A 27,307-nucleotide genomic window follows, 5' to 3' on the forward strand; every position below is an offset into this window, starting at 1 on the left:
CCAGGTAACATGCTCTGCACCCGATCAATATCACCTTGTAATTCTCACAATTCTACGCCTGTTTTATAGACACAAAAACCTAAGGCTCAGAAAGGCAAAAACACCAACTGGTGTCATGAGAAGGGGTGGAGTGACATTTGGAGCCAAGTCCCAAATGCTCTTAATTGTGGCATTACATTGTCACATTCCTGTCACTGTCACTTCATGGGGAAGCAAAGAGCTGGCCTTTCAGAAAGGAAGAGGGTCAGGCCCCAGATCAGGAGGAGGAGAGGCAGCTGTGAGCAAAGGCGAGGCAGAGGAAAGGCAAGGCAGGTCTCCATGGCCCAGGGCAGCACAGCCACGTGGCTTTCCTGCCTCCCTCCTCCAGACTCTGCGTTCACTGTGGGCAGGGACACATTAGCTTGCATTTATTTCCCCCATGTACCTGGCCCATCTCCAACATAAATATTTTTAAGAGAAATCAGGTGAACGAATGAATGATATTACTCAACTGAGGCACTATGATCAAGTCAAGAAGAAATAAGAAAACGGCTCTAATAAGTAGTAAGGCCATGAAGACATCTTCCCCAATCCTCCAAATCAAATTAATTTTCCCTCCTTTGGGCGCCCTTAGTTCTTCTGTGATTAGCCCCGCCCATCCACCCCCCTAAAAAAACACACACAAAAAAATCATTATTATTAATATCATTTATCGAGCTCTTACCATGTGTCAGGCATTGCCCATACAGAATCCTATTCAAATCTCACAACTACCCCATTTTACAGATGAGAAAATCAAGACTCACCAAGGTTACAGAACTGGGCTAGGTCATATGGTTGGTAAACGCTTGGTTTCATCTCAAGTCTCTGTTTCTGAGGCCAGAACTCAGCTGTTTCTCTACATCCCTATCTGTCTGCCTATTAAACACTTCATAATTTTCCAAGCAAGAAGTCCATCTTACATGCCCATATGCCCGGAATACTTTGCACAATGCTGGGCACAGAGCAGTGTGCTCCATGGGCATTTGCAGAGCTGAACTGTATTTAGTCATCTATGTCTATTCAAAGACTGAGGTCTTTATGGGATGGGGGTCCAGAAGGGATAAGCTGGGTTACTGTTTGCCTCTCCAAGCAGAAAAAGCACCAGATGACCTCCTGGTACATGTTTATTGCTAACGGCCCTGCAGTGGCTTCCACAACATGCCTCAGCCTGGATCCACCAACCTTAAGCTCCTCTCAAGACAGTGCTTTCGTGGTGGCCAACAAGATTAGCGCCCAATTAATAACTAATTTTGGAAAGACTGTGCAAAACAGCATGGCAAACTGCATCACGCCACACATTAGCTTGACCTGAGAGCACCCTGCCTGGAAATGGACAGATCGAAGGGGCTGAAAACATGAGCTTGGGAGACCCAGGCTCTGCTCTCCTTGGCTGCTGGGAATCTGTGTGTCCTTAAGCAAACTCCTTCCTTCCCTGGGTTCAGGTTCTTCATCCTTTAAGCTGAAAAGCAGAGCTAGACTGGGAAGACCTCTTCCAGGTCCAAAACTCTACAGCTCCGGGGTACAATTAAAGCCAAGCAAGCCAACCAGGATGAGTCTATGTGTCAGCAAAAATTCCCAGGCAATGCATAATTACTGGCACTTCACCAACTCATCGTTAACTCCAGGTAATTTCCAGAGGACTTATTACAACTCTGAATGCTATTTTGTGAGGGAAGCAATGTATATTTAATATTGACAACACAGGAGGCAAGTTCCCTTTCTCCAAGCCCATAAATTACCCCAGGCGACAGGAGGACAAAACTACCAAAGGCTTGTTACAAGCAGGCTGCCTCCCAAACAGAAATCAGGCTTAATAGAAAGCAATAAAAAAGATGTAGGAGGAGATGAATTTAAAGCCAGAAGCATGTGAGTGGTGTGTGAGACAGCGTATATGTGTGTATGTGAATGGCCTCAGAAAATCAAACGATAGAAGTCAGAGAGGAATGCCCAATCCATCTCATTACCATTAGGGTAGCTCCCTGTTCAATCCCACAACAAACATTTCCTGAGCCCCTTCTGGGAACCCAGGGTGAGTCACATCAGACTTGGTCCCCAAATAAGCTATGCATGTGGCTCTTTCCCTCTCCCCTGGGACTTTGAGTCCATCTTAGGATGCTCTGTGTTCATATCCCCAAAATGAGAATCCAAAAACTTACATCATGGTGTGTTCTGCAGGCTTCATAAGGTAATGAATGCAAGAACAAGATTTTTAACAAGTGGTGGTAACACAGCTAGAAATAACCCTAAAGCAGGGCAGAATGGGCAGACAAGGGTCAAGATAAAGGTACCAGAGAAAACCACAGGCAGACAGTAAAGGTTTCTAGGACACAGATATGGAGAAGACACTGCAAGAAAGAAGAAAAGGAAGAAGGTGGGGAAGAGGTGATGGAGGGGTACCTGTGTGTGGGCCACACAGTGATTGGCTGTGTGTGAGGAAAGAGACTGAAGAAAACAGGAGAAAGAAAAGTAATGGAGATTAAAGAAAAAGGAGCAGAGTAGCGGGTGAGCTGGCTTACGGGAGAGAGAGAAGAAGAAAAGAGGACGTAAACCATAAGGGAGACAAGATAAAACAGAAAATCAATAAAAGTGCCTAAAGTTGATTCATCAAGAGACAGCGCCAAGAGCGCATGATTTAGAGATGCAGGAGAACCACCAGGAGTTCTAAGGACAGAAAGAAAGAGACTGCCTCCGGAGAATGGGCTGTGGCTTTTCATTTTTAACCTGCCTTTCTATATGACTTTGGGCTTGAATATATGTATGTATTCCTCTGATAGAAATAAAAATAATTGAAAACATTTTTAAGAGATGGAAACGGAAGTTAACACAGAGTAAGTACTACCTGCTGGGCATCACTCTCAGCAACTTATAAATACCAGCTCATATTTGTCATCCCAACCACACTGCAGCGTAACCAAACCCCCTTTTCATTTTCCATTAACTGCACTTACTTTGTGGGGGCTGTTGTGAGGATTGAAAGCACAGGTAGGCAGCTACAAATGTGCCTGGAAAATGCAAATGCTCAATAAACGTTCCTTCCTATTGTCAAAGAATTTGACAAGCACTCCTTCTTTTTCCTGGGAGCTATTATGCCCCCTGTTTTGTAGCAGCTGTCATGCCATCTTATGATCCTTTCACCCAAAGACACAGGTGGGGAATAAGCGTTCAGCAGCGGGCACCTGAACCAAGCTAAGTCAGTGGGTCCCTAACTTAGGAAGGCAATTCCTTGCTTCATGGTAAAGCCACACCCCTCACTCAGGCCAGTTCTTGATCTCCTTTGGGGTCTATGAGCAAGCAAGATCCCTGGGACGCCTCAGCTGGTTTAAGATGGGTTTCTGCTACCAGCCTCTGAAAGTGTCAAGGGAGTTCAAAAGCAAATGTCATGTAGGCATAGGTCTCTCCAGGTGTTTCCCAGAACAAGCAGCTGAGCTCTAAGGGGGAAGGAGAAATATGGAAAAAAAAAAAAAAAGAGGAAGAAGAAAAAATTAAAAGTAAAAAGGAGGAGGAGGAAGGATGCGCTTGCAGTGAATTCTGCGTTTTGATTGTTGCTATTTTATAGCTACGGAAAAACTAAGCAAAGCAATCTCTGGTCACAGCTAGCAAACTATTCTTTGCGTTTCTATCTTTCCAACCCACGATCTGTGCCATTTGGATTTCATGGTCTAAAAATACCTCCCAAACTTCCAAGTATGTTGGCATGAGCTGATGGACTCAAATTTTTAATCCATTTGTAAATGTTTTCACACAGCTCTTTTTTCCCCCTCAAATTCTATTTCTTGCTGAATCACTTCCATCATTCAGTTTGGCATTTATTTGAGCAGGAAGGAAATCATCTTGAACACAAATGTCAGCCCTGGCCCTGAAGGCTCCTGAGACAGAAAAAAGGGCCAACACGGGTTAGAGAGTGGTGAGGTTGCCATGGTACAGCAGGAAGAGCACTGGTTTCGGTGTAGACTATTCTGGCTGCATCTGGCTGTGTGACCCTGAGCAAAATATTGGACCTCTCTGAGCATGTTCTTCAGCTACAATGTAGGGATAATGAAATTCAGTTTAACAGTGTTTGAAGCCATTCAGTGGGTTAGAGCCCCACGTGTAACTCCTAGCACAAGGCAGGAGCTTAGTAAATGGCCTCATTGTGAATTTTAGGTGTCATCTTGAAATGTGTCTTGTAAAGACCACGTGTATGCCTGCCTCCCCATGCCTTCTCCAGCCAATGGCAGAGTCACTTTTGCAAAACACAAATCTGATCATGCCACTCCCTACTGTGAAACCCAATGGCCACAAGATCAGATTACAATGTTCACAGTAGACCACTGTGGTCTACTGTGAACCTTGTACAGTGGTCAATTTCCCATCCCCCTTCCACACCGGCCTCTCCAACTGCCTGCCCTCCAACCTCCCAGCAGGATGCTCCTACTCTGCCTCTCATGGTTCTGATTTCCAGTTCAGGTCCTCCACCTCAGCCACTCCCTTTTCCCACCTCTCTAGACCCCCACAGGAAAACACGTCTCTGATGGTATTCCCTCTGGAGCCCTCAGATTCACCCCCGCCCCATGCCATTGGCCCTGCCTGGGTCACGTGCTCACTCCTGTACCTGTCATCTTTGTCAGGTAAGGCCAGCTGATCCCAAACAATGAAGTGAAGAACAGGAAGGAATTAAGTCCCCAAAGTAAAATCATGGGGTTGGTGGGAGAGCTGGGGGCTACATGTGGGAGGCAAGGATCAAGGATCAAGGCCAGTTTCCATGGATGAACAAGGGACAGTTATGAACCACTGAGGCCTTAAAGTTTTACAAACCTAGAAATTAAGGTACAAGATGGGCCCATAGCAAGCCCCAGTTCATGCCAGGCCATCACCCAGGGTCCAGCCCCCAACTCCAGCCCCCTTCCCACTGTGTCCAGAGTTGGTTCCTTCCACTGGGTTCATGGTCTCGCTCAATTCAAGAATGAAGCCGTGGACCTCCGCGGGGAGTGTTACAGCTCTTAAAGGTGGCACAGACCCAAAGAGTGAGCAGCAAGATTTATTGTGAAGAGCAAAAGCACAAAGCTTCCACAGCATGGAAGGGCACCCAAGAGGGTTGCCGCTGCTGGCTGGGGTGGCCAGCTTTTATTCCCTTATTTGTCTCCACCCATGTCCTGCTGATTGGTCCATTTTACAGAGTGCTGCTTGGTCCATTTTACAGAGTGCTGATTGGTCCATTTTACAGAGTGTTGATTGGCCTATTTTACAGACCTCTAGCTAGCCACAGAGTGCTGATTGGTGCATTTTTCCAGGGCACTGATTGGCACATTTTACAAACCTCTGGCTAGCCACAGAGTGCTGATTGGTGCATTTTACAATCCTCTTGTAAGACAGAAAAGTTCTCCAAGTCCCCACTCCACCCAGGAAGTCCAGCTGGCTTCACCTCTCACCTCCATATTGCTAACACCTTCCCCCTCCCCCAGGAAAACAGCTTCATGATTAAATCAATTGTGCAATCAGCAGTTCCAGCCACAGGTTCCACAGCAGGATGTGAGGAACAGTTTCTGGAGATGAAGTCGAAGGGCTACAGGGCACTGAGGGGCAGGCATCACACCATCTCCCACAGGCAGGCCCACCAGAGTCAGGCCCAATGCAGGCGAATGCCCCCTGAGCTGAAGAGGAAGGAGGAGCTCACGTGCTTGTTCTCCTTCTAGGGCAGCCTCAGCACTCCAGCTTTCCCTCCTTTCCTCATTGTCACCATCCTCCCTTCTCTGCCCTTCAATGGACGACTGGGGCAAGAGAAGGGGGTGAGAGAAAAGAAACGCAGAACTGGAAAAGGGCATCAAAGGATGGGTTGATTAGAAAGCTCTTTCCAGAGAAGGATGGAATGTCTAGAAATAATCTCTGCGATGCCCTTTGTTCTGAGCCTTTCTGAAGAGCTTTTACTCATCACTCAAGATCAGTAATATGGTTTGGCTCTGTGTCCCCACCCAAATCTCACCCTGAATGGTAATAATCCCCATGTTTCATGTGAGGGACCCGGTGGGAGGTAACTGAATCATGGGGGTGGGTTTATCCTGTGCTATTCTTGTGATAGTGAATAAGCCTCAATGAGATGTGACAATTTTATAAAGGGGAGTTCCCCTGCACATGCTGTCTTGCCTGCTGCCATGTAAAATGTGACTTTGCTTCTCCTTTGCCTTCTGCCATGATTGTGAGGCCTCCCCAGCCATGTGGAACTGTGAGTCCATTAAACCTTTTCCCTTTATAAATTACCCAGTCTCAGCTATGTCTTTATTAGCAATGTGAGAACAAACTAACACAATCGGGCTCAAGAAGCATCTCCTTTGGGAAGACTTTCTTAATGTACTGCCCACCCCGGGCAGACATTATCCTGTCCCTCCTCTATGCCCACTGGCCTGGGACACACTGCACATTCTATTTGTGTGACTGTCCCCACAGCTTGCATTTTCCAGAATAGGAAATCAGTAGATGCTCACTAAATGTTCAATGAATTGGCTAAGGATGTAGATGTACAAAGTGCAGGGAAGAAGATTTAGTCATGCAATAAACAGAAATGTAGGTGCAGGAAGGAAGAAAGGCGTCTATTCACACAGGACTCCAACGCTGGAGCAGCAGAGGATGAGTTTTGCAGAGTCACAGTGTACATCTATCAGTGGATAAATGTTGCAAATATTCAACCACGACGTTTTCTTCATTTAATTGATGAGATGAGATCTGATGTCTCCAGGCCTTAAAATAGGGCAGGAGCAGCGGGAAGGTGGGCAGAGAGGACAAGCTTGGATGTTTGGATGTTTGGTCAGCCTGTAGTTTCAAGGGGGCTCAACTGGGACAGGTCAACAGAAAAATGGGACATTTTCAAATGAAGTTCTTTTTTTTTGCAGAACTAAACATCCTGGAGTTGGAGGGCACCTTTAAAGTCACTGGGTCCAAACACCCACAGTGGTATGTAGTTTCTCACACTGCAGCCAAGGGTTGGGTTTTTCTTTTGTTTGTTACTGTGCTAAAATATACGCAACATAGATTTTATCATTTTAACCATTTTTAAATATGCAATTCAGGGGCATTAATCACATTCACATCGTTGTGCAACCATCACCTCTATCCACCTCCCAAACATTTTCATCCCCCCAAAATGGAACACTGTTTCCATCAAGCAATAGCTCCACCTTCTCTGCTTCCTCCAGCCCCTGGCAACCACCGCCCTACTCTCTGTTTCTATGAATTAAACTCCTCTAGGTGCCTCTTTTAAGTGGAGCCATGCAGTATTTTTCCTTTTGTGTCTGGCTTATTTCACTTAGCCTCATGTCCTCAGGGTTCATCCATGTTGTAGCAAGTGTCAGAAATTCTTTCATTTTAAGGCTGAACAGTATTTAATGCACATGCTGTTTTATCACCTCCACTGGAACCTTCCAGCAAAGATGAGACACTACCCGCTTTCCAAGACTGCTGTCCCCCTGCAGTCAAGTATGACTGGCACCAAATTCTTGGGTTCAGCAGCTGAGCATCTTGTTATTACTCCTTCCACTGGCCAGGGGAACCACAGAAGAGTCCATTCCTCACCCACAGGACAGGACCAGGGATATCTGAGGGTAAGACTCACAGCCCTCTTCACTCTCTGCCTCCAAGCTGGGCATGCTCCAATCTGTCAAGCATGATACAGGATTCAGGTCATTTTGGGGCCACCTTGCTCATCCTCCTCCAGACACATTCCAGTGAGTCTGTCTGGGTTATTCAGTCAGTCAACAAACACACACCACAGTCTGGCCCCCCAAGCTGGGAGCTGGGGACACCACAGTGAACTTGACATGATGTTTGCCTGCCTAGAGCTCTCAGTTTAATGAAGGGAGACAAATCAGTAAATAAACATGTAACTTACAGATTATGATAATTACAGCTCATGACAGGGTGCTTGGAAGGATATAAAAATGAAGACTGACTTAGGGTGAAGGTGGTCAGGGAAGCCCCTCCTGGAACCGAAAGAAGCCACTTCATGGGAGTTAAGGGTGCGGTCTCTCGGGTAGAGCGAAGGCCCCCAGGGGAGGCAGGACCTTGGATGGTCTAGGAAGGGCCATGGTGATCTGGAGAGCAGAATGCTGGGGAATGGCTGGTCCACCCAAGGGAAGAGAGGTGGGCAAGGGCTGGATCATCTGGGGCCTGTTGGCCTTGGTGAAGACAGCAGGTACTAGTCTAAGGTCAACAGACAGCCCCTGAAGGGCTTTGAGCCACGGAAGGCATCATCTAGCTCACTCTGGAAAAAGACAACTCTGGCTGTCGGTTGGAGAATGGATGGGTAAGAGCAGAAGACAGAAGAGAAGTCAGGACATTGCAGGAGATGAGGCCTGAGAGGTCGGGCTGCCTGGAATTATTATGTGGGGCCCCTCAAGGCCAGTGGCACAGACTCTGTGTATCCTCGGCTGTTCTTACAGTAGAGCCTGGGGCCTAATACCGAGGGGCCTGCACTGACCTAGAGGCTCCTTCTAGGCGGGTGGTGTCCCTGAGTGCAGGCTCAGAGGCCAGCTGGCTCCCTCCTCTTCCCCTCCAAACCCTCCAACTCCCTTCCTGTGAGCTGGATCATGATCAGTCAATTCTCATTGATCTGTTTTTTTTATCATCTCTGAGCACAAACATTGACCGACTTAAAACCTGGAGTAGAATCCACACGCAACAGACTCCTGCTAAATTATCCTAAATGGCAAGGATGGTTGTGAGGAAACAGCAGTGGGGCTGACCTGGCCCAACTAGAGGACGAAAGCTTCTCCCCAGGCTGCCAAGCAAGTGCCTGCCAGGAGCGTGTCTGTGCAGTCCCCACGGAAGCCAGTGGCATTCAGGCTTCCGAGAGCAGCTTCCAATGCCAGTGTTCGCATCTGGAGTTTGGTTTGGAACTCAGCTCGGACACTGCAAGGCCAAAGGGATTAGTCAACAGTGCTTGTTAAACACGGACCTCATGCCTAACACCATGCCTGGCACCGTCGATTAAAAGAAAACATTTCATGTGTGGCTCTTGCTTGCAAGAGAACCACGATCTGGTTGGGATGCTCATGGCAGACCCTGCCAAGGCAGAGAATAATGCGAGATGAATCTGAGTGGCAGCTCCACTGGAGCTCAGGGAGAAGGGCCCAGAAAAGGACTGGGAGAGAAAGCATGGGCCTGTCCTCGGGCTCATGTGGGTTCCATCCCAGCTTCACAGCCTAACAGCTGTGTGTCCCCGGGCAAGTCACCCAGCCTCTCTGTTCCTCCACTCTCTCATGTCCACAACAGGTCATAGTCGTTAAAATTATGTCCAGTGTGCCCGGAGCGTTATATTAATAACAGTGGCTTCATTTCTACAAGGTTTGCTATGTGTCAACGCTGTACCAAGTGCTTTACATAAATAAACTCATTTTATTCTCCTATATTCTTTTTTATTTTATTCTCCTTTATTCTTTATAAGGAAGGAAATACGAGTACCTCCGCTTTACAGATGAAGAAATGGAGACCCAGAGGAATGAAAGAACTGCCCAAAGTAATCCAGCTAGGAAGGGGTCATCTCAGTGCCTGATACTCCCACTATCCTTTCTCCCCACTGACCACCATGGAGCAGCAGATGAAATGGGCTTGAGGAGCCAGAGAAACTCAGACATAATTAGATGCATTAATATGGTGATGTACACCCATGGTCCTGGAAGTATTACTCATAATAGCCAAAAGGTGGAAATGAAGAAACCCAAGTGTCCCTTCATGAACAAATGACATATACACATACAATGTAATATTACACCGCCACTAAAAGGAAGGAAATTTTGACGCATGATGCAATAGGGATGAAGCTTAAGGACATTATGCTAAGCCAATCACAAAACGACAAATACTCTATGATTCCATTCATAAGAGGTACTTAAAGGTATTAAAATCACAGAGATAGAAAGTAGAATGTGGTTGCCAGAGCCTGAGGAGAGGGGGAAGTAGGGAGTTACTGTGTAGTGAGTACAAAGTTTTAGTTTACAAGATGAAAAAAAACATTCTATGCCACTGAACTATACACATAAAAATAGTTAAAATGGTAAATTTTTTTTAAGACAGAGTCTCACTCTGTTGCCCAGGCTGGAATGCAGTGGCGTGATCTCAGTTCACTGCAACCTCCACCCCTCGGGTTCAAGTGATTCTCCTGCCTCAGCCTCCCGAGTAGACAGAATTACAGGTGTGTGCCACCACATCTGTCTAATATTTGTATATTTAGTACAGATGGGGTTTCACCATGTTGGCCAGGCTAGTCTCAAACTCCTGACCTCATATGATTCTCCCATCTCGGCCTCCCAAAGTGCTGGGATTACAAGCATAAGCCACTGCACCTGGCCATTAAAATGGTAAAGTTTATGTTATACATATATTTTACTACAATTGAAAAACATTGATATGGACATAAGAGGCCTATGCTTCTTCTTGGGTGCCCCAGTATTACTCCCTGTACCTCCATTTAGATTTATTCGTTTCTTCAGTTGGCATTTTTTGAGCTTGGTACCTACTCTATTTACAGCTAGAATCCCAGAGGCCTGGATTCATCACCACTGTCCTCGTCATTGCTGTCCTAGCAGATACTTACACTCTCATCTGTGCCCAGCACTTGTCCATGTGTTCCATCTGCACTAACTAACTCATGTAATCCTCACTGGAACTCTTAGAGGTGGGTACTTTTTTTTTTCTTGAGACAGAGTCTCCCTCTGTTGCCCAGGCTGGAGTGCAGTGGCATGATCTCAGATCACCGCAAGCTCCGCCTCCTGGGTTCACACCATTCTCCTGCCTCAGCCTCCCAAGTAGCTGGGGCTACAGGCACCCACTACCAAGTCTGGAGCCTGGCTAATTTTTTTTTGTATTTTTAGTAGAGACGGGGTTTCACCGTGTTAGCCAGGATGGTCTCGATCTCCTGACCTCGTGATCCACCCGCCTCGGCCTCCCAAAGTGCAGGGATTGCAGGTGTGAGCCACTGCGCCCGGCGGGTGGATACTGTTAATATTCCCATTTTATAGATGAGGAAACTGAGATCCAGAGAAGTGAAGTCCCTTGCCTGAGGTCACACCGCTGAGATTCAGACTCCCCATAGTCTGGCTATAAACTCTCAGCTCCAAAAAGCCTCTGTCACTTGAAACACAAGTCACATTTTCATCCACATTCTCTCTGCCCACCCCCAATCCAACCAAAGTGGCCAGGCTTCTGTAGCAACAAGTTGTGCAGCCCAGGTTGGGGTCTGAGTCACTGCAATATTCCTGGAACAAGCCCACTGCTTCTGCTATTTCCAAAGTCAGCATTTCCCACTGCTATTTTTTTTTCCAGATGAAAGCAGCAAGGTCCCCAGCTTAATATGTTTCATACAGTGACACTAATTAATGTTCCAAACACCAGGGCTCGGGGATTGAGGGTGCGTGTGTGTGTGTGTGTGCAGTTTGTTTAGTTAATTTATTTTCCCCAACTTTTGAAATGATGTATGTGGGTATTTTACCTGAGCCAAACTGTTTATAATTCAAAAAGAATTGTTAGCTTTCTATTTTTTTTTTTTTTTTTTGAGACGGAGTCTCGCTCTGTTGCCCAGGCTGGAGTGCAGTGGTGTGATCTCGGCAGCTCACTGCAAAACTCCACCTGCTGGGTTCACGCCATTCTCCTGCCTCAGCCTCCCGAGTAGCTGGGACTACAGGCGCCCGCCACTATGCCCGGCTAATTTTTTTGTATTTTTAGTAGAGACGGGGTTTCATCACGTTGTTCAAGCTGGCCTCGAACTCCTGACCTCAGTGATCTGCCCACCTCAGCCTCCCAAAGTGCTGGGATTACAGGCGTGAGCCACTGCGCCCGGCCAGCTTTCTTAAAGTCATAAAAAACTGCTGTGAACTGCACACTAACCCCACAAGTGCAATCCATTCTGCAGCCTCCTACATATGTATTTTTGCTTCAACCAACTGTATGAATGCTGGAAATCTGAAGCCAGAGAACTTAGGCAGTCACGGCCTTTAGAACAAGAAGTTTTAGAGACCACAGAAGGGAGTGGTCCTCAAACAAGGGTGCCAACACCCAAATCAGACCCTTTGGAAAGAGTAGATCTGATTTATCACAATAGGGGAACTCTAACAGTGCTGTGGGCAGGAGCCCAGGATGCTGAACATCCTGCAGAGTGTGTGACGTTCCTGCCCCATGAGGAACAGTCCCATCCATAATAGCTTCTCCACCGAGAAATCCTAAAATGTGTCCATATAGTTTTTCAGGGAAGAAAGATACAGAGACACCGAGGTTTCTTGCCTAAGGTAACACAGTAATTCCTCGGTTAAGAAAGGTCACACCCCTCCAGCTTCATCTCTTGTTTCATCCTCTCACCACTCAGCTACCCCACCCCTCCCACTTCCATATAAAGGGTCCCTGGATGCAGCCACTGGGAAATGATCACACCTTAGTGACCTGCTGCATTTTCTCAACTCCAAGCCTTTGTCAGTGTCTCCCTTCTGCCTTCACCCCTAACCCAGACTCTGACATCATTCCATCCTTCCATGCCTGGATCAAAGGCTGCCTCCTCCAGAAAGCCAGCCAGAGCTCTATCCCAGAACCCCTCCCAGCAGTCTGTCTGTATTTTGACTTTCAGCCTGTGTACCAATCTGCCTTTGTACTAGAGTGGTTTATTAGCATTACCCTTACCATCAACAGCACTATGCCAGCTGCTTAACAACCATTCTGCTATCCTATGGTCACAGTGGGCTGGTGGGGCAAGACATATTATCCTATTTTACCAACAAAGAATTTGAGGCTTAGGAAGGTTAGCAACTTTCCGGAGGTGGCACAGGTGGCAAAACAGGGATTTGCTCCCACATCTGACAGCAGAGTGCAGACTGTTGTAACAAGGCCACCCTGCCTCCCTCCGTGGTCATGAGCATGTCCACCTCCTGTCCTGATGATGAGGTCTTTGAAGGTAGAAGCCCTGCCACTTCCATCAACATCTTCCTTATGGCAAACCCTCCATAAATCATGTCAGAGTCCAGGCATCCTGACTCCTGGTCCAGGACTTGCCACCCGGTCTAGGTCCTTTTCATCCTATAAGCCACCCTTGGCCCAACACGGCCTCCCTCAAGGTACATGATGAGTCAGGAGTAGGGCCACACAGTGAGAAGTTCCCTAAGGTTCCTACCTCCCAACAACCAACAACAGCTCACTACAGTAGCTTCAGTTAGACAAAATAAATACCTTCCCATCATATCTTTCTGGCTCAGCAGGCTGCTTTAGCATCACAGTGGGCCAGGCCCATGAAGGCATCCAAGCTTCCAGAACCGTAGGACTTCTACATGTGCCATGCCTACATGCACAAAACCCGCCAATCAACTTTTTAAAATAGACTTTACTTTTTAGAATAGTTTTCTTTTTTTTCTTTTTGAGACAGAGTCTCACTCTGACACCGAGGCTGGAGTGCAGTGGCACAATCACGGCTCATCGCAACCTCCGCCTCCCAGGTTCAAGTGATTCTCCTGCCTTAGCCTCCCAAGTAGCTGGGACTACAGACATGCACCAAAACACCCAGCTAATTTCTGTATTTTTAGTAGAGACAGGGTTTCACCATGTTGCCCAAGCTGGTCTCGAACTCCTGATCTCAAGTGATCCTCCCACCTTAGCCTCCCAACGTGCTGGGAGTATAGGCATGAGCCACTGCGCCTGGCCATGAATAGTCTTCAATTTAGAGAAATACTGATACTATAGTACAGAATTCCCATATAACCTGCAGCCGGTTTCCCCTATTATTAACATCTTACACTAGTATGATACATTTGTGACAACTAATAAATCAATCCTAATGCATTTTTATTAACTGAAGTCCATACTTGATTCAGATTCCCTTAGTTTTTACTTAATACCCTCTTTTCTCCCAGGATCCCATCTAGGGGATCCCATATTTCATTTAGTTTCACATTTCCATAGGCATCTCTTGGCTGTGAGAGTTTCTCAGTCTTTCCTTGTTTCAGATGACCTTGATAATTTTGAAGAGTACTGGTCAGGTATTTTGTGGAATGTTCCTTGCTTGCAATTCGTACGATTTTTCACCCATGATTAAACTAGGGTTATGGGATTTGTGGGGGAAGACCACAGTAAAATGCCATTTTCATCACATCATGTCAAGGGTACATACTATCAACATGATTAATCATGGTTGATGTGAACCTGGATCACCTGGTGTTTTAGTCCATTCAGTGTGCTATAAAGGAATACCTAAGGCTGGGTAATTTATAAAGACAAGAGATTTATTTGGCTCATGGTTCTGCAGGCATGGTGTCAGCATCTGCACCCAGTGAGGACCTCCAGTTGCTTCCACTCATGGTAGAAAGGGAAGGGGAGCTGGCATGTGCAGGGATCACAGGATAAGAGAGGAAGCAAGGCAGAGGAAAGGTGTCAGGCTCTTTTTAACAACCAGCTCTCATGGGAACTAATAAGAATGAGAACTCACTTATTCCCCAGCACACAGGGAGGGGATTAATTATTCATGAGGTGGTCTAACCCCATGACCCAAGCACTTCCCATTAGGCCCCTACTTTCAACACTGGGCATCAAATTTCAACATGTAGTTTGAGGGTACAAATATCCAAACTATAACACCTGGCTATCGTTTGAGGTCGCGTTTTACAGTTTCCTCCATTATGAAGTTTTCTTTTTCTCTCTTTTTTTTTTTAACTCCTTTTCCATACCCTTTGGAAGGAAGTCACTTATGCAGCCCTCACTAGGCTCCCTCTCCTTGAGGGTGGAATATCTACATAAATTACTTGGAATTCTTCTTACAGGAGATTCCTCTCTTCTTCTCATATTTATTCACTCATTTATTTGTTATATATCAGTATGGGCTTGTGGATATTTATACTTTTGTTATACTCTAGTACTACTTTATTTTGTGTCTCAAATTGTCCCACATTGGCCAGGGGGTGCTCTTTCAGTTGGCTTCTGTACCCCTTTGACATACTCCCATCAATATGGGATTTTTTTAAACACCTTTTTACTTTCTGGCACTATAAGATGCCCTTGGCTCACCTTGTATATATTTCCTGCCCCATCTTAGAATCAGCCATTTATTCAGGGATCCCTGTATCCTTTTTGTGCAGAATGGTTTTAGAAACCAAGGTCTGGATGCCGGGTGTGCTCACTGCAACCAGGATTTGACTTTCTAGGCTCAATGAGCTGACAGCACAAGGATATATATGTGTGTGTATATAGCCCATGCATACACACATATTTATAAATATTTCAATTCATAACCATCTGTGTTTGTATTAAGTTAAACATGAGTCTACATGCATATTTCCAACTCAAATCCATACTACATGGATATTCTAGACTCCATTTACTTTTCTGTAAACTCTCACTTCAGTGGTGAGAAACCTAGCTCCCACCACTGCCATATTTTGCTTAACCGTTAAATTCCAGCACACAAGTATAATAATATGAGAATCATTGACCCATACCCCATGGGAAACAACAGCACTTATGTACTATGCCTTTTGTTTTTAGTCTTAGAAACTCCACTCACTGCCAAAGTTGCTTAGGTCAGCACCTTCTCCCTCCATCACCTTCAATGAGGTTGTTTCATTTATTTGTAATATAGCTAGATTCTCTTGTCACCATCTGCATCCCTTCCTGGGATTCCGTGACCTCCTAAATAATTTTTTAAATTTACAAACACAAGGCTCACTTTTTGTGCCATGAAGCTCTGTGGGTTTTGACAAATGCACTAAGTCATGTATCCACCATTATGGCATCACACAGAATAATTTCACCACCCTAAAATATCACCTGCGCTTCATCTATTCCACCCTCCTTCCCTATCTTCTAGCCCCTGACAACTACTGATCTTTTTCCTGTCTCTAAAGTTTTGCTTTCTCTACAATGTCATATAATTGAAATCATACAGTATGTAGTCTTTTCACTTAGCACTGTAGCTTTTGTCATTTAGTAATATGCATTTAAGATTCACTCATGTATTTCATGACTTAATATCTCATTTCTTTTTACCACCTAATACAATAGTTTATTGTATGGATGTACGATGGTTTGTTTATCCATTCATCTTGGTTGTATTGTGCTTGGCAATTATGAATAAAGCTATTAGAAACATTTGCATGAAGGTTTTTGTGTGGATATAAGATTTCAAATGAGTTGGGTAAATAAGAGCACAACTGCAGGACACTATCGGTAACACTGTATTTAGGTTTGTAAGCAGTGGCTCACACCTGTAATCCCAGCACTTTGGGAGGCCGAGGCAGGCAGATCACATGAGGTCAGGAGTTCGAGACCAGCCTGGCCAACATGGTGAAACCCTGTCTCCACTAAAAAATACAAAAACTAGCTGGGCGTGGTGGTGGGCACCTGTAATCCTAGCTACTCAGGAGGCTGAGGCAGGAGAATCACTTGAACCCAGGAAGTGGAGGTTGCAGTGAGCCAAGATTATGCCATTGCACTCCAGCCTGGGTGACAAGAGCAAGACTCCATCTCAAAAAGAAAAGAAAAGAAACTACCCACTGCCTTCCAGGGTGCTTGTACCATTTTTCCATTCCCATCAGCAATGAATCACAGTTCCTGTTGCCCTACATCCTTGTGAACATTTGACATTGTCCTTGCTTTGGATTTTAGCCACCCCCATTCAAATAGGTATGTAGTGATATCTCATTGTTGTTTTAATTTACAATTCCCTAACGAAATTATATTCAGCATCACTTCATCTGCTTCTCTGCCATCTATATATCTTCTTTAATGAGATGTCTGTCCAAATATTTTGTCTATTTTTAATTGAATTGTTTTCCTTACTGTTGAATTTTGAGAGTTCTTTGTACGTGTGCTACAAGGTCTTTATCAGATAGGTGTGTGGCAAATATTTCTCCCAGTCAGTGGCTTGTCTTCTCATTATCTTAACCTTTTCTTTTACCCATTAAACTTTCACAACTACTCTTTTGCAGATGAGAAAAATCAAGGATCAAAATGACAGCTTTTTATAGCACCGTTTTAGTCTTGACTAACACTAGCAAGTGTAAACTATAAAAATCAACGAGTTATTACAGGACCTTGTAAATATACTAAAACCACTGAATTGTACATTTATTTATTTATTTATTTTATTTTATTTTATTTTTTGAGACAGAGTCTTGCTTTGTTGCCCAGGCTGGAGTGCAGTGGCGCTATCTTGGCTCATTGCGATCTCCGCCTCCTGGGTTCAGGTGATTCTCGTGCCTCAGCCACTTGAGTAGCTGGGATTACAGGCGCCCACAACCACACCAGGCTAATTTTTGTATTTTCAGTAGAGAGGGTTTCACCATGTTGGCCAGGCTGGTCTTGAACTCTTGACCTCAAGTGATCTACCCACCTTGGCCTCCAAAAGTGCTGAAATTACAGGCGTGAGCCACTGCACTCAGCTGTGAATTGTACACTTTTAAATGGTAAGTTTTTATGATATATGAATTATATTTCAATTTTTTACAAATGACAAGAAAATCAACAGTGAGTGGCAGTGCTGGAATATGAACTTTTCACCGCATCACAGCTACTGCATTCAGAATATCTTAAGCCAATCCTAGCCCTGCCCCTGAAAAACTCTGAAAAAGTCAGATACTTTTTTCTGAGGCTCTTTGTCCCCATTGATAAAACAGGGGCCAATTATACACATCTGGCAGTGTTATCACAAGGAGCAAATGCAACAATGTTTTTAATGATTAACCTGATACCCTGGACACAGGTCAATAAGGAATAGAAAGAATGATTACCATTGTTACTACTACCATTGATATCCCAAAATGGAAGAGTATTCTCCCTCTCCCCATCTACCATTTTCCCTTTCCCTCCTTCCCTCTTTCTGTCTCTTTTTCTACACACAAACACACACACGTATACATATACAGTATATGCCTCACTCAAGACACACATACACACACAATGTTAGCATTCAGGGAAGACACAAAACATAACAGCCTTTAGCTTTTATCAGATTTCTACTTCATAAATAGCCCTGTTTCGGAAGACGACAATTTGGCCCACAGCATGTTCGCATCTATGAACGAACCCAGACTAATTTAGTGGGATTAAAAAGACTAGTCTATGTGGCTTCAATTGGCAACTTCATTTACAATATTTATTGAGCTCTTTTGTGACAGAAAAATAAAATCAAGTAACAAGAAGTATTTGGAATAAGAAGCGTAGTTCAAGAGCACAAGAGGAGAGGGAAAACCTAGAGGAAGAAAGAACCCAGGCATAAAGTCTACAAGGCTGTCACTCTAGTTGAGCCACAAATGGTATTCACAGCCCTGACAGCCAAAGCAAACAAAACAGAAGCATCCTGCAGAATTCGTTTTCTACAAGATGAAAACATAATTTACTCAGGAAAGAAATCCGCTAGTTTCTCACTCAAGTGAACCAAAAACTCTCTAGATCTCTTTTTCCCTACTCTTCAAGTAAGCAGAGTGTGTGGTTGGGTTTAGACGTCTAATATGATTGCAAAAACTCAGTCCTGGCCTGCCTGGAGGTTGTGTGGTCTAGGCGAGTGTTTTTCATGGCATACCTGCTTCCTCAGGTGACTTGGGACAGGCAGCAAATCTTTTCTTCTACACTTCTTTTTTATTTTCAATGTAATTTCCTCCCTTTTATAAAAATGGCACATCAGAACTCACACTTTGTCATGCTCTAGGGCATAACCTTAGGGTAGGAATTATGATACCATATTGACTTCGGCATTACTTTTATTCAGTGACATCATTTTTTCTTTTTTTCTTTGAGATGGAGTTTTCCTCTGACGCCCAGGCCGGAGTGCAATGGCACAGTCTCGGCTCACCGCAACCTCCGCCTCCCGGGTTCAAGCGATTCATGCCTGTAATTCCAGCACTTTGGGAGGCTGAGGCGGGTGGACCACCTGAGGTCAGGAGTTCAAGACTAGCCTGGCCAACAAGATGAAACCCTGTTTCTACTAAAAATACAAAAATTAGCCAGGTGTGGTGGCGGGCGCCTGTAATCCCAGCTACTCAGGAGGCTGAGGCAGAAGAATCACTTGACATCAGTTTTATATTAGCAGAATTGGAAAAGAATAAGGATGGAATGGCCATTTATCTGATACCTACTATAAGCCCATAAGACTGTATCACAGCCACTTCATTTAATCCTTACCATGTGCACAGACATGTTCACGTTACAGACGAGCAAACAGGTCTAGGCTGGTTAAGTGGTTTTACTCAAGGTTACTGGTTAAACAATGTTACAGCCAGACTTCAAAGCCAGTACTTATATCCATGTCTGCTTTTCAGTGAAGCCACACACTCCTTGGAGGCTGGCATTGTGTCCATTCATGCAAAAAGACTTTGTATCCAGAGTGTCATGTGTTGTATCAGGCTCTGGAATGCAGAGAATGGATGCTTGCGTGTATGGAATGTGCCACTAAAAAGCAAGTCTTCATTCGCTTTACACAGTTCAAGGTTCACCCAGCTCAGGTTTTATGATTCCACTTTCCTTTGTATCACTTTCAGCAACTTTCCTTCGGTGTGATAAAAAGTCGGACCTTGCATTCTTCATGGTCAAGGCTGTACATTAGAAAACGAAGGAGGAAGTGGTCTCCATTCTGTACAGACGATGAAATCTACTTGATAGAAATCTTCCCTGATTCATTTAAACAGTGTTGACAACTTTACAACTATCCCCAAGTGGACTCAGTATCTGCATATATTAGAGTGAGTGTCACACCATTGTGCAATTATTTATTCGCCTATTTGACGACTAGTCCCTCAAGAGCAGAAACTGATTTATTCACCCCTCTTTCTCCTATTCCTAGTCCAAGGTCTGGCATCTGCTAGGCCTGAAATCAATGGCCTTTGAGTGATCAATCAGCATGTCTTGAGTTTGATCAGTGTATGTATACAAAACCTAAAGGATTACATTTTTTCCAAGAAATGTTTTCCCAGCCAAACAAGATATGTTCAAGTCATGGCACAAAAAGAGGAATTTAAAAAAGAAATCTCAACATTTCCTTTCGTGTTCCAGAACTGTGAAGGGGAATGTTAATGACTTCCCCAGGAAACCAGAACTCCAGCATAGGGCGGAAGTCACAGCACCTCGTTTACAACCAAGATCCTGCCATTTTCTCTACAAAAGATGTGTTTGTAAGAGCAATTGGAAAATCTAATTTAATCTTGTTTTGAAAATGCTAATGTTTCTCACATTATAAATTAGTTAAGATTCTTCATTCTTTGAAAGTATCACAAAAGCCACTCAGAATTATGTCAGCAGGATTGAAGTTGTCCATGCTTATTTAAAATAACTCTCTTGGGAGTTCTAGATCAGCTTGGGTAACATAGTGATACTCCGTCTCTACAAAAAAAAATTTAAAAAAAATAGCGGGCATAGGCCGGGTATGGCGGCTCATGCCTATAATCCCAGCACTTTGGGAGGCGGAGGCGGGAGGATCATAAGGTTAGGAGATCGAGACCATCCTGGCTAACATGGTGAAACTCCGTCTCTACTAAAAATACCAAAAAAAAAAAAAATTAGCCAGGTGTAGTGGTGGGCGCCTGTAGTCCCAGCTACTCGGCAGGCTGAGGCAGGAGAATCGAATGAACCCAGGAGGCGGAGCTTGCAGTGAGCCGAGATCGCGCCACTGCACTCCAGCCTGGGCAACAGAGTGAAACTCCGTCTCAAAAACAAACAAACAAAAAAGTAGTGGGCATAGTGGCACATGCCTGTGGTCTCAGCTACTTGGGAGGCTGAGGCAGGAGGACTGCTTTGAGCCCAGGAGGTTGAGGCTGTGGTGGGCCATGATTGCACCACTGGACTCCAGCCTGGGAGACAGAGGGAGACCCTGTCTAAAAAATAAATAAATACATGAAATAAAACAAATAAATGACATAAGTAAATAAAAGGAAAGAACTAGTCTGTTTTATTTGGTGAGAATTGCAAATATGTGGCCATACCATAATATTAACAAGGAGAAAGCTCCTTTCCCCAAAGGATAATGCAGGCAGTGACCAGGCTTTGTGGTGCTTCTGAGAACACTCTAATTCCAGCACACAGTAAGAGCTTAGAAAGTTCAGCTATCATTAGATACCAGGCATTGCATTTACATATTTACAAATACTTTTAATTCATTTTTTTCCTGAATGACAACCCTAACTGAAAAATTAATGAAGGGGAAAAAACACTAGAGAATCATCACAAACCTTAGGCTTCAAGACTTCCTTTACTTAAGAATCACTGAGAAAACAGAGCCACATATTGTGAGCTTTAAGTCACAGTATTGTCTTTACTTATGAACCAGAGGACGACTACCAGTTGTCATTGGCACCCTTCCCATACCTCCTCAGGACTCACTCCCAGCCCCTGCCAAAAGTAGCCTCAATGTGGCACGTTTGGCTAAGAAGTTTCTCTGCCCCTGGGAGCAACCCTTAGACAGTCATGGCTGGAGTTCAAGGACCATTCCTGGCTGTTCTAGATCGCATTCCAGGGTCCCTAGGAAGACTGAGCCTCAATTGCCCTCATGGTAACCTGCTTAATGACACATCCTTATAATCTACTTCTTTCCTGTCTTATTTCACTTACTTTCCCCAATTTTACTAAATTCTCCAATTTTTCTTGGAATCACCTCCTAAATCATGCATTCTCAGTAGGGATGCTATTGCATTCCAGGGGGCAAAATTGGTTCTGGGAGGATAGAGTGAAAAAATCTTACTCTTTTTACACTTTATATAGAAAGCCCATATAAACACACAGTTTACAAAGAAATACACAGTGTATCAGTAGTATTAACATTTCATAGGTGGGGGCAATTGGGGAAAAAAGTCTCTAAAGACTCCTCAAAGGGGAGATAATGAAAACAAGATAGAGCAACTGTGTGGTAAATAAACCACGTGCCCTGAGCCGCCTGCCTCAGTGTCAGCTTCTGGTGAAACACAAACCAACACAGAATGCCAGCACTCATCCCCAAACTCTGTTGGCCAAGGTCCGGTCCTCCGTTGCTTCACTTAGCTCTTTAAATAACCTGGAAGGCAGGGAAAATTAGGTCCATATTTCAGATGAGCAAACTGAGGCCACTAGAAGTAAAATGAGTTACAGAGACTAGAGAGCAAATCAGCAGAAGACTCAAGGTGAGAGCTTTGGTTTCCTGGTGGCTGGGCGGGTGTTCCCTGGGCTCTCAGCCACACCTTAGAACTATCTAGAGTGCCTAGCCCATGGCACAGAGAAATAACACTACAAATAAATGTAAGTGGCTGTAATAATAAAAATAAATCAGGTCTCCATGAATGGAACAAACAATGGTGCTACTCCACAGGTGACTTTATGAACCACCCAGTGGATAAAAACATTAGTTGTCATTAACATGGAGGTTTTGAATGCCCCAACTCAAGGCTGAGCTCACTGGAGTCCAGAGACTATTTTATAGGACTCTTGGTAGAGAACTAGATGGGAGGCAGGGGAAGGACAGAAAAAAGGTGGATCTTAGCTCTGGGATTTCAGCAGAAAGAGAAGCCCTCCTTGGCAAGAGTCCATGTAGGGATGCCTGATCCCTCAGCCCAACCTGCGTTTAAACTCCTCCTTCTGTTCATTTATAAACAAACACCTCACCTCACATAGATCAATAAGAAAATGTGGCCCTGCGTGGTAACTCATCTTGCCCTTGAAAGAAAACATTCTGAACAAATATCCCTAGCTTTTCTGAGATAAAGTGAAAGACCCCATCAAGCAAAACTACACTTCGGACAGGATTGGACTTAGATCCTAAGGCAACTGTGAACCCAGAGGAAACCAGACTCTTCTGACGGCACACTGCTGTTGGAGGCACGTGGGGAGGCCAGTGTGGCTGAATGGATGCCAGCCTCGCATGAAGACTTGGTTTGGGTCCTCCGCTTAGCAGCACCACCTTAGGCAAGTTTCAAATGTCCCCGGGTCTCGGTTTCCTCTTCTCAAACTTCCCTTCCAGCTCCAACAGCCTCTGATTTTTCTAAGCTGTCAAGTGCCTCTCTCTGTGCTGGGACCATAAATCCCATAAATTGCTGCAAAGTAACTGCTGATTAGTGTGATTAGACTTGCTGATTATTAAGTAGTGCTGGTTTCATTTTTCAGACTGGCACTACCAGGGCTTCGGAGAAGCATCCATAGCGGATACATGAGACAGCTGATATGAAGTGAGACGAAGCGGAAGCTGGGATTGGAGGGATAGGCAGAAGGAGAGAGATGAATAGTCCGATTGGGCTAAGTGATTTTCCATTAGGACACGTGGCCTGGGCTAGATGAGTATATTCTCCTAGCCCAGGACTTTCAAGTCTTGTTGGATAAGATTTCACTCCATCTCTCCAATAAGACACCATCAAGGTAGAAATAAACTTAAACTGCTGTAATGAGTTTACAAAGAACCTAAGGGGTCAAAGACAAAGAAGTTCTATGCATATTCTGCCTGCCTGCCTTTGGGTAGGACACCAGCTTAGGAGAACCAGGTTTGGTGATTTGCAAGCAGGCACCTGCTGTAGCTGTTTAAGCAGGTTACCCTGACACTGAACAGATGGCGGTGTTGCCCAAGAGGTGATATTATAAACTGTGAAATGATGTAAAAGCATTAGTTATTACTAATATGCTGGTTTTAAAGGGCTCAACCCAACTGTTACACTCTTGCAGAGTGCAGATAATTTTACATGACTCTTAAAAAGGCACGCATGGAGAGGAGAGGAGGTTCCCAGCCCTGAGGTCTGAATTCAGTATAGAGAGAAGCCCACCTTGGGGGCAAGCCAGCCACAGCCCATGTATGGGATATCCCATAAGCCAGCTGCTTAAGTTCTCACTCTTACTTAGTCATACACTACATGCAGGAAGCAGTCTTGCTCTTGAGCTGTAACCCAATTTGTTCCCTAGAGAAAACACTTCAAACAACTCTTCTATCCCTTCTGTGGCAGAATGAAAAGTCCCATCCAACAAGGCTACAATGTGGATGAGATTTGATGTGCATCCTGTGACATCTGCAAAATCAGAGGGGGCCTCAAAACTTCACATTGACTTCAATTTTCTTATCTCCGAACCTATGACTCTCTTCGTCTTTCCAAAGGGTGATCACCTTGGGGAAGCTAACATCCCTATAGACACAGGTGCTGAAGTATACGGTTAATAGATGCCCAATAAAAGTAAGCAGTGATGATCAGGTGATGCAACATAAACAGAAATGTGGCAAATCTGTGCATGGGAAGATGCTTGAACCCAATATAGACAAGGTCCTAATTGTGGGGCCCACCTGATCCTTCTACAGCTTTAGGAAAATGCTACCTCAAGATGCTGCCACTCACGCTCTCTCACACATTGTGACTCTTACACCAATTATATGCAGCAGGTATTGCAATGCCCATTTTGCAGACTGTATGATAGGTGAAGTGTCCACATCACACAGTTAATGCTGCTCTCCTGAAAGCTCACCCTGTGCACTCTGACAAACCCAGAGCTGTCTTGGGCTACCCAAAACCAGAATTACAGGGCACGGCATCTAAAAAGGGTTTTTATTCAGTCCACATTTGAAGGTCTTTTCCTTGCTTCCCTTGACACTGTCCCACTTGTCAAAAGATGAAACAAATCTTGTTTGCATTCTGTGAAGACCTCCAGACCTAGACCAAAGAGAAAAACAGAGCAGGGACCCTGATTGGTGGGAAAATACCATAGGATCACGCTTGATTTATGAAACTTTTAAACATTTATGAAATTTTAAGAAATGAATACAAACTTGAAAGTGGGAGCTTCCAAATAATGCAAGAATAATTTAGCATTAAATTGAAGAAAATTTGCATTCTGTTCTCCAAGCAGGAGAGGGATACCAGGCATCACTTGGACCTTCATCTCATCCCTGGCTGCTTAAACCTCCCTTGAAGAAGTCTCCTTTGTACAACACAGGAAGGTCAGTGATGTTTCCTTTTCCTGCTCTCCTGAGGTTCCTAATTTGCATTCTATTACTGCATTTGCTAGACTCTTTAAATTTAGTCATTTCCAGTCTCTCTCTCCATACAGAAAGAACTATGGCTCATCTCCCTCAACAGCCTGGCACAAGGTTTGGCAACAGGGTCTATACACAGAATCCATGAATCCAAGAAAACCCATTCAGCTCAGCCAACAGTTCTCAGCCTGGCTTCATGTTGGAATCACCTGAGGGCAATGCCTGTGATCTGGACTCATGTGTATGCTTCGTGTGTTTGTGTGCGTTGAGTCTTCTTCTTTTTAAACTATTTGTAACTTTTTTATTTCTAAAAGATTTTTTTAAGTTAAAGGAATAATATAACATACATATATATTCTCTTTACCTGGATTCACCAATTGTTAATATGTTTGCCACATTTTCTTTTTCTCTTTCTCATTCTGGGTGTGTGTATTGTGTGTGTGCATACACACATGCACTCATATTGTCTGTATGTGTGCTGAACCACTTGAAAGTAAGTTGCAAACATCATGACTTGTCTCCACTAACTATTGCAGCATGCATCTCTTCAAAATATAGAACATCCACTTACATAACCACAATGAAATGATCAGACTCAATAAATTAAATTTTGATACAATAATGTTATCTACTATGGAGGCCATGTTCAACTTTTCTTAGTTATCCTTATATAATGTCCCCTGTTATTTATTTTTTTCAACTGGAACCAATCAAGAATCAAGCACTGAATTTGGCTGTTATGTCTCTTTAGCCTCCATTAACTGAAACAGTTCCCCTCATCTTCTTTTGTTTATTTGTTTGTTTGTCCATGACATGAAGCCTTTGGAAGAGACCATTACAGATATCCAGCAGGATGCCCCACAATTTGAATTTGTCTATTATTTCTTTATGATTAGGTTTAGATCATTTTAGGCACCATTGCAGGTATGTTGTACATTTCCACTAAGTTACGTCAGAAGGATGGGTTAGTATGTCTCATTTATACACAAGTTTGATAACTTTTATTCAGTGGGAGTCTGCCAGATTTCTCTCTTATGGTACCTTTTTGTCTGGGTGATTCACATGCATGCCAAGGTTTGAGAGGCCCGGCTACTCAAAATGTGGTCAGCAGAGTAACAGCGTTGGTTTCCCCAGGGAATTTGTCAGAAATGCAGCTAGCTATCAAGTTCCTGACCCAGGAGGGAAGAATTCTGGTTTCCCTTTGTTACTCTTCTACTGAGTACACCACGACATGGGGAAAGAAGCACCAGACATGAGTGAGGATTCAGGTGTGACCCCAGCTGTGCCACTTCAGTAGCTTTAAGAGCCTGGGCAGATCTCCTAACTTCTCTTATTCATTTGTAAAAGAGAGCCACTGCTTACCCTCCAAGTCAATATGGATGGCCTGAGATGACTGCCAAGGGGAGTGTGCATGGATTTCATGAGGGTTGCAAGAAGGCAGCAGATTAGATATGATCAAGAAGAGAAGCAAAAGAGAGAAAGCATTTACTAAATGCTGATAGTGACATGTCTAGGTGTTTTATATCCATCATTTCAATTAAATTTCACAACAATGCAGAATAATGAAACGACCTCTATGCCTTGCCATCTACAAAAATCAACTCAAGATGGATTAAAGACTTAAAAGTAAGATCTGAAACTATAAAAATCCTTGAAGAGAATAGAAGAAACACCTTAGGAACCTGGTCTAGGCAAATATTTTATGCCCGTGACCTCAAAAGCACAGGCAACAAAACAAAAAATAGGCAAATGGGACTATTTTAAACCACAAAGCTTCTATGTAGCAAATGAAACAATCAACAGAGTGAAGAGACAACCCCTTAAATGGGAGAAAAAATTGAAAACTATTCATCGACAAGAGACTAATATCTAGACTATACAGGAAACTCAGCAGTTAAAAAACAAATAATCCCATTACAAAGTGGGCAAAGGATATGAATAGATATTTCTTAAAATAATACATATATATGGTCAAAAGATACATAAAAAGATGTTCAATATCACTAATTATCAGGAAAATGGAAATCAAAACCACAATGAGATATCATCTTACCCCAGTTAGAATGGTCATTATTAAAAAGGCAAAAAATAACAGATGCTGATGGGGATTCCGAGAAACGGAATTCTTACATACTGTTGGTGGGAATGTAAATTAGTACAGCCACTACAGAAAGCAATATGGAGATTTCTCAAAAAACTAAAAACAGAAATATCATACCATCCAGCAATCCCACTACTGGGTATTTATCCAGAGGAAAAGAAATCAATGTATTGAAGAAATACCTGCATTCTCATGTATATTGTAGCAGTATTCCCAATAACAAAGCAAGGAATCAACCAAAGGATCTACCAATGGATGTACAGATAAAGAAAATATGGTATATGTACACAATG

At 44.0% G+C, this 27,307-nt stretch overlaps 1 protein-coding gene and 1 long non-coding RNA gene across 2 annotated transcripts in view; both read right to left on the reverse strand.

Moving 5' to 3' along the window:
- KCNQ3 (potassium voltage-gated channel subfamily Q member 3) overlaps positions 1-27,307 on the reverse strand; it is a 350,253-nt gene that overhangs the window by 314,227 nt on the left and 8,719 nt on the right. The window lies entirely within an intron of this gene.
- On the reverse strand, positions 5,222-23,024 carry LOC115830658. Its single transcript, XR_004026198.1, has 3 exons — positions 23,013-23,024; positions 15,829-15,838; positions 5,222-5,361 (listed from the first exon to the last, which is right to left on the reverse strand). It is a non-coding gene; the product is annotated as an uncharacterized LOC115830658 (long non-coding RNA).

Source organism: Nomascus leucogenys, chromosome 16, assembly GCF_006542625.1.
Source record: "Nomascus leucogenys isolate Asia chromosome 16, Asia_NLE_v1, whole genome shotgun sequence".
Classification (NCBI taxonomy): Eukaryota; Metazoa; Chordata; class Mammalia; order Primates; family Hylobatidae; genus Nomascus; species Nomascus leucogenys.